This window comes from Tupaia chinensis, unplaced genomic scaffold, assembly GCF_000334495.1.
Source record: "Tupaia chinensis unplaced genomic scaffold, TupChi_1.0 Scaffold139612_1, whole genome shotgun sequence".
Taxonomy (NCBI): Eukaryota; Metazoa; Chordata; class Mammalia; order Scandentia; family Tupaiidae; genus Tupaia; species Tupaia belangeri.
In genome coordinates this window covers 1,179,366-1,195,765 of record NW_006199495.1, presented here as the reverse complement: position 1 = coordinate 1,195,765, position 16,400 = coordinate 1,179,366, and the positions used below count along the sequence as shown (strand labels likewise).

The following is a 16,400-nucleotide window of genomic DNA, read 5'->3' as shown; positions in this document are numbered from 1 at the left end:
CATTATAATATAATTTAAAGTACCATAAATAAGTATTTAGTTGTCTACCAGTATTAGCCTTTTTTCCCCTTTTTAATTCATAAAATCTAGTATTTAGAACATCACTGGGGAAACCAGCAGTTAGCGTAATGGCTAGGTCACTGGACTCCCACATAGTCGACTGTGGTTCGCGTCCCGGACCCGGTGAGTTAGAACTCACGCCGGGCGCATGTGTGCGCATGCTTAAGATCCCGAGAGGAGAATGGAGGAGAAGGGATTGCGGTGTGACCATCCCCTCTGGGGGGTGATTTCTCACTTTCTGTCTCTATGTCTCTCTCTGTCTGTCTGGCGAGCGCGCGCACCCTATAGCAAAAACCTCTCCAAAAAATAAAAAAAAAAGAACATCACTGAGCACAGAATAGGTACTCAATAAATATGTGTTGGATGAATAAATAAATTATATTTTAAATAAAAAACATTTATATTTGGAATTAGATTTTAACTTACTAAAGAACTAAAACTTCCTCTTTTCTAATCCTCTTTTATCAATCATGGTCATACAGAGGCAATAAAGTGCATTACAACACCTGCTGAATATGTCTTTATAAATCAGACAAATAAATCATTTAATTGACACAATATTTAAATTAAACTAAATTAAAACTTCAGTCACAGTGGCACAGGTGTTGAAGACATTACCTTAATCTTAGCCTACTACTCAATATATAATGGGAATTCAACTCAATTTAATTCAATGAAAATTAAAGTAATTATACTATAATTTAGATACAAAATCTTCCTTCTAGCATTTTTTTTTTTTTTTCAGTTTGCTATGGGGTGCGTGCACTTGCTGGAAAGAGACAGGAAGGAAAAGAGAGAGAGAGGAGAAGTGTGAAATCAACACTCCCACACACAAGGAGGGATGACAGGCCACAATCCTTTGTCCGCCAGACTATTCTCAGAATTATGGGCATGCTTAAACACATGCCAAGCATACTTTTTCAAGCCACCAAGTCTATGATGAACTTTACTTTTGCCCATGTGGGATCCGGCTGCTCTGAGCTCCATGCCGCCTGTTGGCCCTCTTTCTAGCAATTTTTTAATCTTGAAAATACCTTTAATTTCTTTCCTAAAAGTTCTTAACTTTTTTCATTAAAATTTATTTTCTACATGAGTGACAGAGACAGAGAGAGGCACCCTAGCAGAGTCTCCACGTTATAATCTACTTCTCATCTCAGTCAGCACAGATCATGGGGACGCGGACACTCACATAGGTCCTAGGATACAAACCTGGTACTCTCTTAGCAGTCAAGTGTGTCCTTGCTGCTCCATCATCTGCTACCTTTTTTTAAAAAATTGTATATTTGTTCTAACTTATGTGTACCTAATTCTCCCAAATACTATTTATCATATTACTTTCTATTTCTTCAACATAATGATTTAAAATACTGGTGAATACTGGAAGTATCTTTTTGGGTCAAATGTCATAAAATGCTATAGCTGCAATAACTCTCGTGCTTGGCAGCATTCTAAAAGTAAGTTGTCAAACAATAAAATATGTGATATAAATTCCCATCAACTTTGGAAAAATGTTTTCCAATAGTAAAAATTCTGCTACCCTATATATTCCAGAAAACATATCCTAAGGAAATTTTAATAAAGTAAAATTATATGCAAAAAATACTAATTACTACAGTCTCAGAAATGAATATTGACAATAATAACTTTTGTTTAATGAATATTCATAAAATTGATGCAATATTATCCAGCATTTACAATTACAGCAGAGTACTATGACTTATGAAAAATGTTTATAAGTTTATGCAAAACAATATAATACACAAAATTACATTATCTTAGATTAAAAATGCTTGTATTTTTCCAGTGTATAAAGTCTTTTTTCTCTTTCAATTATAAAAAAGTTGCCATTTTCTCACTTGGAGAATAATTGAGTTTTTGGTCTGTCAACACATGCTCTTTAAAATGGGAATCTGACTCACTCTTCTGTTACAGAGAAAGATGGGAAAGGAAGACTCCAAATTCCTCTTGCAAAACGAATATGCAAAATGCAAATTTCTTTGCAAGCATTCAGCTGATAATCAACTTACCCTAAGGGTGCATATCTTCATATTAGGTGCTAGAGAATTTACATTTTTGGAATCTTGTTTATTTCCTTCCCTGAAGGAATTTAAAATATGGCAATGAAATGAAAAAAAATTAGAGATATTATCATGGCATGATTTAAATAATATTCATATTAAGATGGTCAAAATGCTCATTAATGAATAATCCCAGATAAGACAAAAGAGATGTTGGAAACAGAGTCCTGATAAGCAAAATGTTACTTTTCAATGGAATTTTCTCAAAGAAAGTTAATGTCTTAGCTCTAGAGCACAATTTAAAATTGTTAGGCAGACAAATGTCTTCCAGGAGAAATTTTTATCAATTTTATAAATTTAATCATTGTATTTAAAAAAATAATAAATATAGAACTTTTATAATGAAAAAAATTAGCTCTTTTTAAAATCTTACTTTTGTTAGTGACCAGCTGTATACATCACATTTATCTCTCTCAAAACTTCATCAAAATGATACTGTATTGCATTCTCTGTTTTACTTAGGTAGAAACTGACACTTAAAGAGAACTAGGAAACTTGGATATGTCACACAGTTTCAAGAAGTCAAATTTTCTTTGTTGGAAGGTAGTTTCTTCAGTAAAATCACTTTATAGTCGTTGTTTACATCTTAATTGCACAGGTGTGAGGGCCAGAGTTCTATAGGTACAGTAAATAAGTATTAAGGCAAGGAATAGAGACTCATAAAGGTAAAAACACTTGTCCCCAAATTCCTAAGAGAAATCTTGAAATCAGAAAGTGAGATCACTGACATGGAGTCTCCATGTAGTCTTTGTTTTATTCCTTTTTTTAAGAATTATTTTATTTAAATTTATTTATTTATTTATTTATTTATTTTAATTTGACCAGAGAGGGACAGAGTGAGCAAGAGAGGGAAAGTGAGTAAGCAAGCTCCCAGGTCCAGGACTCAAACCACAGTTGGTCATGTGGGAGTCCATTACCCTTCACCATGCCACCTGCTGGCCCTTGCGTGTATTCTTTCATCCCGGTAAGTCTTGGGTCATGTGGAACATCTTTGCAGAAATTGGAGAGTAAATTTAGGATACCACAGTCCTTTTTAATTATATAGAGTTCTTCCTTTTAGGAAGAATAAATACAGATTTGTAAAAAGGAGAAAATTTTATAACTGTCAGAGAAAATGTCAACAGAAAGGCATCACATAAATAGGATTACTCTATAGTGGAACAGTTTCATCAATAATTCTAGATTGCAATGTTATTATATTAATAATATCTTTATTTTACAGATAAAGAATATGCAACTTTCCATGCTATTATAACTAGTAACAGCTAGAACTGGGATTTGCACCGTGCATGGTTGATTTTAAGTCTGTGTTTTTAGTGGTAAAATAAAAGAAAGAGCTATGAACATATATGGAAAGATCTATGAAGACATATAGAAAGAAGTGACAGCAAGTGTCTGTAGAGTTGATGGAAGGGATGGAATAACTACAGTGGTCGTCAGAGACTGCCCATTTGGAAAACAGGTAATAAAATCATTCACTTTTATGGTTTGATAGCAGAGGGAAAGCCAGTGTTTTCAAAGCATTAATAGCCTGCTATGGGCAAGGTTTTAAGTAGACCAAGACATATGCTTTTGTAACTCTGGTTTTTAATGTAGTGAGAACTTGGACTGCATATAACAGAACTATCAATAAGGGGTTAGAGAACCTCATGCATTTATGTATAAATTATAATGAAATTCACAAAAAAAGATGGCACCTTCAACATAGAAAGGAAAAAAAATGAATGCTAAAGATCAAGTTCTGCACACTACATGCTTTCTCTCTCAAGGAAAATATAATATCTTGTTAAGCTGTAAGGTTTGTTCAGATAAGCTCTGATATATTGCTTTTTTACTATGGTGTAAAGATCTTTTTATGTCCTTAAGACAAAGAGATCTAAGGATTCACAGCTTATTTCAATATATTACTTTGAATAGAATTTCTATTCTCAAGAGTTAGAGATCTTTATACCACTGTTAGAGCAGATGATTGAAAATGTTACTCTGTGAAAATCAACTTTTCTAACATATTCTCTTAATTTGGGGTTTGTCATGCCATTTTTATTGTTATAGACATGTTTAAAATTTATTTTCAAAGGAATAAACTCATGAACTAAATAAAAGCCTACTTTTTTTCTTGTTTTGACGTAGCATTTGTAAAGAGAATAGAATACTGTTGGAAAATTATAGGCTCTAATTTTCAGGTACGTGGACATGAGACAACAGGGATTCCATCCTGTGATACAGAAAAAAGGGAAAGGTTGATTTAACCATAAAAGTTCTGAAAGACTTTTTCATTTATTGCACTTACATTTTCCCAAGCTTATATACATCAACTTTTGAACAAAAACTGTAGAAGGCCCAAACCAGGTGACTCAGCAGTAGAGCAACACCTGCAGTACTGGAGTCATGTGGCAGACAGGGGTTGGGTTCTGGATTGACCTATCTATGTAAGTTTATGATGTTGTTTGGAGAGCTGGGAATAAAACTGTGGTTTGAAGCCCTTCTAAAGTTGCTTACCTTTCTTCCTCTCTCTCTGTCTCTCTGTCATGATAAAAATAAATAAGTAAACTTAAGAAAAACATTTAAGGAAAGCAAGAAGAATCTGCAGCTACTTTGTTCTTGAGTATTTGGAGACCAGGAACTAAAAAGACAAATAGTTATTTCTCTTTATTAGTATTTGGGAACTCAAGAAACTAAATAGACAAATAAATATGTCAACCTTTCTCAGTTTATCAATTAAACACATGCCTGGATTCCATTATACTCACCACAGACTTTCTTTCCATTTTGCAATTTTTAATTTTTTTAATTTTTAATTTTTTGTCTTATATATTTTTTATTTACATTCATTCACTGTACATCATTACAGCATACAAAATGAGATTTTCCATCCAGAATACACTGTATATTGTCTCAATAAAGCACATCAACATACATGTTGTTGTCAACAAATAATTTTCCATTTCTTGTTTCCTGTATGTTTTGCTTTTTCCCCCCATCCTTGATTCCCTATCTCTTACCCTCTGCCGTCTCTCACTCTCTTTCCCCACTGTCTCTGGTATCTATGTTGGCTTTCTATACTGTTTTCCCACACATTTTTATTGAATTATTAAAGATCTTAATTAGTCTTAATTAATCTAAATATTTTCATAGCAAACACAAATTCATACATTTCCATGAATTTTTAACATACATACTAACCATGAAATTTAGCCTTTCTTAAACACTATCTTTGTGATGGGTACTATTGAGTTGTTGAGAAAGTCAAGACACATTTTTGCACAGAAAAACATAGAAAAGTATGTCATTACTTTCTGAATGACCTAATAGTACAAATGCTTTAGATCTAATTGATTCATTTAGATAGAAAATTTTGTTTTATTTTTATTTTGAAGATAAGAAAACTGAAGCACTGAGGGCTTTAGCAATGTGCCCAAATTCACAGATAATAAGTGGGCAAGTTGAGATTCAATCTTGGCACAATGGTTACATGGGATACTTCTTTAACTATGTGCTATGCAACAGATATGCTTTTCAACAAATGTTTTTTATTTACCTACTGAAGTGTATGACGTGTAAGTGTGTGTGTGTGTAAATAAGTCAAGGTTCTCTAGAAAAACAGAATATTTATAATAATTACATTATTATTTTTCATGTTATATGTACATGTTATTAATTATATTATATATATATATACATATATATATATATATATACACACATACACACACACACACATGACTATAGGGGCTAGCAAGTCTAAAATCAAGGGTAGAACAGAAAGTTGTAAATGTTCTCTCTCTCTCTCTCTCTCTTTCTCTCTCTCTGTCTGTTAAGTTCTGATGCTGCACTCTTGAGGAAGAGGAAATCCTAGTTTTGTCTTGAATCACATAGAAGTTTTAACTAGTATTCTAATACTTTCAAGTAAGTGTTGAAAGATTTCTGACTCCAAAGTTAAACAAAAGCAATGGTGAGACTTGCCTTTTCAGGAAGAGCAAGACTTGGCTTTAACTGATACTGAAATGATGGGCAGGTTTTCACGGCAACCAAGAAAGCCAAACAAGCATGTTCTTGTGATAAAGATCCTCTAAAGTACAATTAATTGAGAATGAGAAAGACTTCAAAATACAGGAAAAATGGTAAAGATAGTATGACAAAAATTGAGATAAAAAAGGTAAGGACTCATGTAAGGAAAGAAAAAGTAAATCAAAAAGAGTAAACTCAGCACAGCAGCAAATAATGAATATACAATGAAGTAAGGATAAAGTGGAGAAAGCCAAAATTGTTGATTCCTCTTTAAATAGAGATATATAAAATTGGCAGAAATGTTAGAAAGAAAAGCAATCACTGTAAAGGACAGTACATGTCTTGAAGGAGCGTATGATCTCAATGTTTGAAATTGGATGTATATATAATGGAAGGAAGTAAGGATTCTGCAGTTATGTTATTAACTTGATCAATACCCATAACCAAATGGACAATTTAGCACCACCTTCTCCCTCAATTCACTGCAGTGCTTGTAATCTCTTATTGATTGTCAGCTAACCAAATAATTACAAAAGCTTCACTTGCCTATTGAGTAAGCTATCTGTGGCAACCTTGACTTACTTAAAATAAATAAAAGCTATATTAAATAAAGTAAAAATATACAGCATTTGATATGTTTGGAAATTCAGAATATCTTCTGATTATTTAAATAGATTTACATTACAATTTTTAAGTGTTGGAATAATATAATCAATAAAAAATCCAAAGCAGCATTATTGGCTTTGTCCTGGTCTACTAGCATTGGAATGTTTCTGCAGAAATGAATAAAAGAAAAGCCCTTTTGATGAATCTCAATTTTCAATAGTAACTTAAAATATAGTAAATCAATTAATATCCTTTAATATATGAATAAGACAGTTCATATGAAAGTTGCAGTCACTATCATAAAATAACAAATTTTCCATAAGAATTAAAATATGTAAAGCACGTGTTACAGCATAAACAACATCCCAGCTCCTTAACAAGTTGTTCTAATAATGGGATAGCAGGTGGGTGGTGCAGCAATGGCGTGACACTCTGCAGGACTGGCTCACATGGAAGGGTTCTGAGTTCATGACAGGGTACCTTCTTGAGCATACTGGGCACACTTTTGCCCATGACCCAACTCTAGCTGGGCCTGCTGGTAGATCATGGTGTGAAGACCTTGTCAGGTGCCTTTACCTCTCTCGTAGAAAAAATAAGTAGCAATGTTGCTTATAGAAAAAATAAATAAACAAAAAAGGTGAACTTTTTTATTTTTCATTCCCACCAAGTGCACAAGAGTTCCAATTTCTACACATCCTTACAAACACTGTTGTTTTGCTCTTCTGCTAATAGCTATCCCAACTATGTGCATAGAAGAGTCAGTAAGTGACCCTGGGTTTGATCTAGTTCTGCCTCTTTTCTCTTACAGTTCTGAACAATAAAGGTAGAAGAAGAGATCCTGAGAGAGAGCAACTAGCTATAACAGCCATGGCTCTGTCCCAGTTCCTCTCTAGAAACAGAATTTTTGTTAATGCTTTAGCCTACTGCGTCATATTCTTCAGAATCATAAAACCCAGAGTGTCTTTGTAGAGTTCCTGCTCTGTGGTTCAAGGGGAACACATAGAGGTGAGATTTCATCTGTCCTGAGCAGCCTTCCTGAGTCTTGAGAGACTTGAAATGAACCCTAGACTTCTCTTGCCCCTTACTGCCTATCCGCATGTAATAAATATACTTCATATAATGTGATGCATATGAGTGCATTCTGTCTTAATGGACTCAGATAAGTTGGTAATCAGTGCAATGGGAACCTGCTTCACACTGGATGGTGATATAATTTTTACTTATATGTATATTCATTGTAATATATATTTGCATTTCCCTGATGATTAGTTATGTGGAGCATCTTTTCCTATTGACCATTTATATGTCTTTCTTGGAAATATGTCTGCTAAAGTCCTTTGCCCATTTAAAAAATCAGGTTACTTATTGGGGCTAGCAGACAGTACAGTGGTTGCATCGCTGGACTCCCACATGGCTGACTGCAGTTCGAGTCCTGGACCTGATGCCTTGAAAATCACTCTGGGTACATGCACATACATGCCTTAGATCCCAGGAGGAGAATGGAGGGGAAGGAATTGTGATGTAGTAATCCCCATGGTGGTGTTGGGAGGTGAATTCTGATTTTCTCTTTCTCTATCTCTAAGGAGCACACAGGCCTAAGGCAAAAAGTTCTTAAAAGAAAAAAAAGGTCTATAGTTTGCAAATATTTTCTCCCTTTTCATCCTTTATCACGCAATTGGTTGTTCAATGCTGGTTCCAAACATAGTCTAATTTAGAGTGAGTTTTTCTTTTCATTATAAATGTGTTAAAGTGTTTTTTTTATTTTTAATTGTGTAACTTTGTGTTTGTGCATGCACGTACATGTATGTGTGTGTACGTGGTATGTGTGTTGTTTGTCACTTAAATGTTTTATTGCAATCAAAAATTATTTTTATACAGCATTTTAACTTTATACATACATATATTATATCATTGGGTCATCAAGAATGTCATGACACATTTTTGCAAAGAAACACAGGAAACTCTATCATGACTTTTCCTGACAATCTATTATATCATTGGGGATTTAATTATATCATGCAAAGACTCTCTTTAAACAAGTAATTTTTTTCTTAATTTTTTCTTTAGACTGATTTTTAATTTACTAAAAACATTTTTATTCCCTTTTTATTTAACTTTTATTCTCCCATTGACTTGTGTGGCTCTAAAATGTAATGCAGTAGAGATGACTGTGGCCTTTGCAGTCAATAGACATTCTTCTGGTTGTCCTGCTTCCTTTGTACTACTTGTAGTATGGAGAATACTGAAAAATAACATATAGAATAAAATAGAGGGTGATTCTGTTACCCATTTGCTACTTAGTTTTATAATTTATTGTTAAGGGTTCATAAAGTATCAACATAATTTAGTATATTCCTGTTTGATAGGAGAGATGGTTAATTTCAAGTGTGACCTTTACTAGATTAGGTGGTATACAGATAACAGGTAAAACAATATTTCTGGGTGTATCTGTGAGAGTGTTCCTGGAAGAGACTGACATTGTAATTATTGTAATCTTCCCCAGGTGTAAGGATGGGCACCGTTCAATCATCTGAGGGTCTGTAAAGAACAAAGAGATAGAGGAAAGGCAAATTCTCTCTTTTGGAGCTGGGACACTTTTTCTGGTGTTCTTGGATATTAGAATCTCTGGACTTTGGAATCTGGTGTTGGCACCAGCATCCCCTGGATTCTCAGTCTGTTGGTCTCTGACTTTTAGCTTCCCTTGTTCTGATGCCTTTGGACAGGCATTGTATCATACGATGGACAAACTGATCTGTGTAAAGAAGTTCCAACCATATGAGCACTTTGTTAACAAGGGCCTTAGGCCATATGAGATCCTCGCATGCATCTTCATGAATGTACTATTATTATTATTATTATTATTTTCAGAGAGAGATTTTTTGCTATAGGGTGTATGTGCTCACCAGAGAGACAGAGACACCCCCAGGGGGAATGGCCATGCTGCAATTCCCTTCTCCTCCAGTCTCCTCTTGGGCACACATGCACATGTGCCTGGTGTGAGTTTCAAGCCACTGAGTCCGAGACTCAAACTGTGGTTGACTATGTGGGAGCCCAACCACATAACCATTACGCCATCTGCTGGTCCCCATAAATGTATATTGACATGGAATAGTCTAGATAATCACATTTTATTACAAATTTGTCCTATCTTATGCCTTTGAGTCAAGAGAGTCGTTAATGACAATCATATTAAATTAAAACCAAGCCAGTCAGAGGCACCATGGTTAAGGAGACACGATCTCCCATGACCAACAGCTCATTTTGAGTCTCAACATGCAAGCTTAAGAAATCCATGTGCATGAATGTCCAAAATCTCCAAAGGAGAAATGGAGAAAACATTATGGCATGACCATCCCCGATGAGGGAGGGCTTTCTCAACTTCTCTGTCTTCTGTGAGTGCATGTGCCTGGTTGCCCAAACAAAACAAAATAGAACAAATATCCAAGACCACTGAAATTATGCTTGTATTCCTTAGCATAAAGTGATACTGCCCGAGACTGCAGAAGGTTTCAAAGGCACAGCTATGCTGCCACTAAGTGTGTAACTTTACCCAAGAAGGAGAAAGAAGGTACCTTGCAGTACCTATAAGCAGAGTCAGAAGCAGTATGAGGCAAATGAGGCACCAGCACAGAGTGCAAGATCCAAGGTGCCAAAATATCTAGATAAATGACCTAACTCGATAAGTATTTAATACTATATATGTTTAAAAATCAAAATTAAAACAAAAATTTATAATAAGGTAAATATCAAATTTTAAACATTTAAATAATGGCAGGATCTGACAACACTGTGAGCACCCAGATTTCTCGATTTTCCTAAATATCACGGGGTTATTTTTTAATTGTTTCTGACAGGAGAATGTTTTGAGAGGATATTAGGTTGTTCTCAAGCATTTTTAAAAAATAAAATAAAACTTTAGGTTTTTTTTTTAATTTAAGTTAAATCTATATAGTCTGATTTTCTACAGTATCTGGAAGTGAGTATGACTGTATTTATATTGAAATCTTGTTTTAAAACACTTCTTGTGACTAAGCGAGTTGGTACAAACCAGAGGGTGCTACTGCACAGCGGTGGGGGCCACTTGGAAAGCCCAGGTTCGGTTCCCAGACCAACCTAAACATGCTTATGGTGGTGAGTGCCTGCACTCCTAGCTAACTGAGAGACTGGGGCAGGAAGGATGATTACATGGTGATAGTCTATCAGAAACATTGATCTCCCTCTCTTCCTCCTGTGCAGGTCTTCCCACAAAAATAAATTTCTTGACTATGAAATATTTTCTCCCATATACATAGCTGAATTTCTCTTTGTTTGGTCTCTGCAAAGACTTTTTAAAAAATACTTTTAGGGATCAGCAGTTAGCATATGGCTATCTTGATGGACTCCCATGTAGTCGACTGCGGTTTGAGTCCCAGACCTGGTGGCTTAAAACTCACACGAGGCACATGTGCGTGCATGCCCAAGATCCCAAGAGGAGAATATAGAGGAGAAGGGAATGCAGAGTGGCCATCCCCTCTGGGGGGTGATTTTTTTATTTTGTCTCTCGTTCTCTCTCTGTCTGTCTGGTGAACACATGCACCCTATAGAAAAAAACCCTCCAAAAAAAGATAGTAAAAATAACAATAATAATACTTTTAAAGGCTTTATTTATTTAGTCCCATGAGATATAGACACCTTCAACAGGGTCTTCATGCCGTGGTCAACCCGACTTAGATGACCTTGACTATGGGAACATGTACACACCAGGCATGCTCAGAGAGGTCCACAGAGGTGCACTAATACTGCATTACCACCTGGCTCCTATATATATATATATAAATTGGCAATTTTTAAAATTAAATTTGCCATAGGATATGTGCATTCATTAAAGAGATATAGAGACAGTGAGAAAGAGAGGAAAAGTGAAAAAGCTCCCCTGGGGAGGGTGACCATGCTGCAATCCCTTCTTTTCCATCCAGTTCTCAGGTTGGGGGGCAAGCATGCACATGTGCCCAGACTGTATTTCAAACTTTATTTTAGCATGTGCCCAGACTGTTTTTCAAACTTTATTTTCTGGGAATTGAACTGTATGGTTGGCCATGTGCAATCCAGTGACCTTAACCACCACAATACCAGTTGGCTGAATAATTTATTTTAAAATACCATTTAAAAATATTTTATCTAGGTTGACTCCATAGGACAGCACTAATGTGTACCCAAGAGAAGAAGGACCTGCCATGTTGACTACAAATCACGTCCATTAGCCTGAAACATACAGGGCATTTGTGCAACGACCCAGGAACCCATGAGCAAGGGGCCAGAAAGAAGAGGGTCATGATGCGTCCTGCAGAGACGCTTGCTCTCTTTTCTCTCTCATATGTGTGCACATAAACTTTGATATGAATATTTCTTAAAGTAACGTATTTTATCTCACCATTTAATTCACTTTGAGAGTACTTTCACTGAAGTGTTTCTCAAGATTTTCATGTCATAATATGCATACAAAATATTGAAATTACATGACATTGGAAAAAAATGAGTATATCTCTTCATGTTGAAAACAATTGGCCTAACATTTCAGGATTTCTTCAGCTGACAAGGTACTTGAAGAAATAGATCATTTTGCACAGTTTAACCCATTTTTGCACACATTTTTGAATTCATTTGTGGAAAACAATGTCATAGTAGATATACATGAATGATGAACTTTTTAGTTTTTTTTTTTTTTTCTAATCACACTGGTTTAAGATGTAAAAGATTTCTCTATTATTCTAGTAGAAAAAATTTCTGCAATTAAAGTTTTTCCATTTGAAATATGTTCAACATTTTTCAAAACTTGTGCTCAGTAGCCAACAGCTTTTAATAATATTATAACTAATGAAAACTCAAAAAACAAAATTAAACAAAGCCTTTGCTGATATCACATATTAAATATCGGCAAGAGAAGCCACTTTACAAAAGTGATCTATGAAATCTATCATGCATGAACTCTACTGCTTTTCATTTTTCAAAAGGTAGTTGCTCTCCAGGTACAAATAGATAACCCTATTGTCTCCCAAGTGTATAGGTATGTAAAACAGAGCACCATCTAAAGCCAGATGAAAAATAAGCGTACCTATTCAAGTGAAAAAGTACAGCAAGAGCATCTATTATTTATGATACCAATTATTTTAGGAATTTGCTACTTTGTTTTCAATATAAAAATGACAAACAGGGCCATATTATATCTATCCAGGCCATGTCCATGTACATGAATAAAATTGGAAATTGAGAGATTCATGTAGATAATTTAGGTCAAAAGTGCTATTTCAATAGAAATCAGAGTAAGTAAAAGGTAAGAAAACATAATTTTATTATCATATGACCTATTATTTGGATCTTCAAATTCATAAGTAAAGATATTAGCTAACTGAACAAATCCTCTCTATATGGTTTCAGACTTTTTAGTTAAGTTGATCACACACACACACATACACACACATATACACACATATACACAGAGAACACACACAGAACATTCATGTACATTAAGATTTCAACTTCTGGGTGCCAGTAGATGGTGTTATGGTTATGTCACTGGACTCCAATGTAGTTGACCACAGTTCAAGCCCTGGACCCAGCTGCTTCAATCTCACGCTAGGCATGAGTGTGTGCATGCCCAAGATCCTGAGAGGAGAAGGGAAAAGAAGGTAATGCAGCATGGCCATCCCCCCGAGGGGTAATGTTTTGCTTTCTGTCTTTATGTCTGTTTCTCTAGCAAGTGCACATGCCCTGTAGCAAAAATTCCTCTGAAACAAACAAACAAAAAACATTAAAAAAAAAAAAAAGAATTTGATATCTGGGGCTAGACCCAAAGTGCAGTGGTTAAGAGAAAGAAGCCCCACTTGACCGAATGCTATCTGAATCCCTAACCTTGTGGCTTGAGAAACATACCTAGTGCATATGCATGCATGCACAGAATCCCGATGAGATAGAGAAATGGAGAAAAAAAATATTGTAGCATAACACCCCACTAGGGAGTCTCTCCCTCTTGCTTTCTTTTACATGCACTCTGGCAACAACAAGAAAAGAATTCGATATTTATGTGAGAACATAGAGCAATAGAACACGTAACTGTGCAGTCATACAATGAAAATGCATTACTGAACTTCATGAGCATTTCTGCCAGATTACAAGGGTCCATTTGTCTTGCCTTATCATGTTCCATCATTAAGATGGAATTTTTACATCATAGTATAGTATAGACTTTATTTTTTAAAATTTTACCTTTTATTACAAAAGGCACAGAAGTCATCTGAGGCCTCAGATTATTAACACCATTGCATTTTTAGTGTCATGCTAATGTACAACCCAATGCAACTAATAAAGCTCACAATACAGTTTCCAAAGAATTCGTATGGAATTTGATATTCCTTCTACACATACAATTTTCAAAAATACTGGATCTTAATACTAATATAGGTGTAACAAAGGGATCTTAAATTTTTGCAAGGGCAATTTTATGTCTTGACAGAAGTATGAGTTTAATGTGAGTCTATTACCAGCCATAGACACACAAGATGCGGCTTTGCCAAAGAAACAATAAACTGGGCAGTAACTTCTAAGATGCTAACGAGGTACCTTTCTGTGAGCTAAATTTGGAGGCAGTACTGATCACTGACAAACTGCTTCCAGCATCCCATCAGTTTTCTGTATTTAAAAATAAGTACTTGACAGATTAGAAGTTCTAGATCTGGTATGAAACACCAAGGACAAAGGCAGAGGCCAGTCCACATGTGCCATATGTAGGCCTCAGTCTCCTTAGGCTGCCTTACCTGGGACAGGTCGGCCCCGACAGTGTCACAACACATTGTCCTGTCCCGACCGTCAACCTCTTCTGTTCTCTGTTCCCCACTCAGCTCAGCCTCTTCTGATCTTTGCTCCTTGGTCAGCTTGTTCTCTGGCTGCTCAGAGACAGCTGCACCCTCATTTGTTAGAATAACCCCTTCTATCTTCTTTTCTCCCAACACCTCTAGCCCCATTATCTTGAGATAATAAAACTGCTCCTTGTGTGGCACAGAAGTTCGAACTGAGGTCTTTCCCCAACTTCCCGCATAACACAAGGGGACATTGTAGAGTGGGTTTGCAGGGTCCAGTTCATACTTCAGTGCACCACTTCTCTTAGCTAGGTCCTTGATTTCACTGTATGCTTCACTGATGAGTTTTCTTAAAAAAAAAGAAAAAAAGTATTTTCCTGGATCAACAGTATCTTAACATCTCCCCTAGATATAGTAATAATTCTTGAATTAATAAACAAATAGAGTGTGCATATTTCCTCTTGTGCCAACTGGAAAGCACAAACTCTTCGCCATGGTTATTTCAACACCAGATTTTTATGCTCATGTTAATAACCTTCACCCTCTCAGTATGACTCATCAGCACATTTCTCGGCTTCTTAGAAACCATATAGGTTGCCTTTTCTTCCCTTCTGTAGTTTGAGTAAACAAATTCATCTCTGGGAATGAAGGAGCCAATGCATAAAATTTCTCAGTAAGTGGAACCAATGGGTCATCTTCAGGAGTAAATACAAATGGATCTTTAAATCCAAATAATTTCATTTTCTTTGATGGAGGATGGCCACACGAACCATCTTTCTTATTTCTATTACTCTCTATATTCTTGTTTTTTTGAATTACTTCTGTGTCCCCAAGTTTCAGGGACTGGTGGAGCTTCTAGCTCAGAGGGGCCTGGGGGTTTCCCCTCTGTAGGGTCCATAGGGCTGTCTATGTGACTTCTCTGGCCTTTGCAGACCTACCCTACACTTGGCTGCAATTTACTCTTAGCATTGGAGATGTTTCGACTAATAGGCCATGAGGAACCTGCCACTGTTCTGATGATATGGTAAAATCCTAAGGCACTGCTCCAGGTGCATCAGTTGTAAGTCTCCTGGGTCCTTTTCTGGGAACATGGTGTGTTGCATCTGGGAGTGTCTGCTGTGAGAAACATCATCTGAGTCCATGAATCAGTGTTCATCCTTTGTCATTACCTTTCACTGAGTGATTCCAGGCATCTACTTCAGTCCTGCCAATTCAGAAGACACATCGGCAAGCTTCAAAGCAACTTCACTTTTTTTCTAGTAAAGATGCTATTATTGCTTCATCCTTGATGGGATTGAGTGAACACATGGAGTACACGATCCTTCTACCTTCTGCAAGCTTCTCAACACCTCTTGTTGCAATCCACAGCTGTAAACCATGTAGCTGCAAGCTATTTAAGGTGATCCACTTTTTCCAAACAGCAATATGTTTCTCATACTTCCATCTTCACTGCAAGGCATATCAAAATTCTGTCATAGAAGAGAACCTCTTTCCTTACATCCATATCAATAGTGAGTCTAGGTATGCTGGATGTGTCATGGTTAACTATCAAGATGCAGTGGCTACTCAATCTTTTGGCTTGATAAACGAGCAGATAGCAACACTTGCCCACATCATTAGTGATAGCAAAGCCTCCTGGAAAAGAGACATTCCTGTCATCATGTGGCATTGCAATCGGTTGGTGGTCTTGGAGCACATATATCTAAGCTCTTATGATGAGGCTGTACATTGAGCAGTAGGGGCAAGATCCCGCTGATAGTTTCCTGTGGACTAATGTTGCCGGATTCAGTTTCGCTAATCAGAAACTGATGACTCT

General features: G+C 36.0%; 1 pseudogene; it reads right to left on the bottom strand.

Moving 5' to 3' along the window:
- Positions 1-16,400, bottom strand: part of LOC102489593 (tRNA (cytosine(34)-C(5))-methyltransferase-like) — a 144,213-nt pseudogene that overhangs the window by 127,158 nt on the left and 655 nt on the right.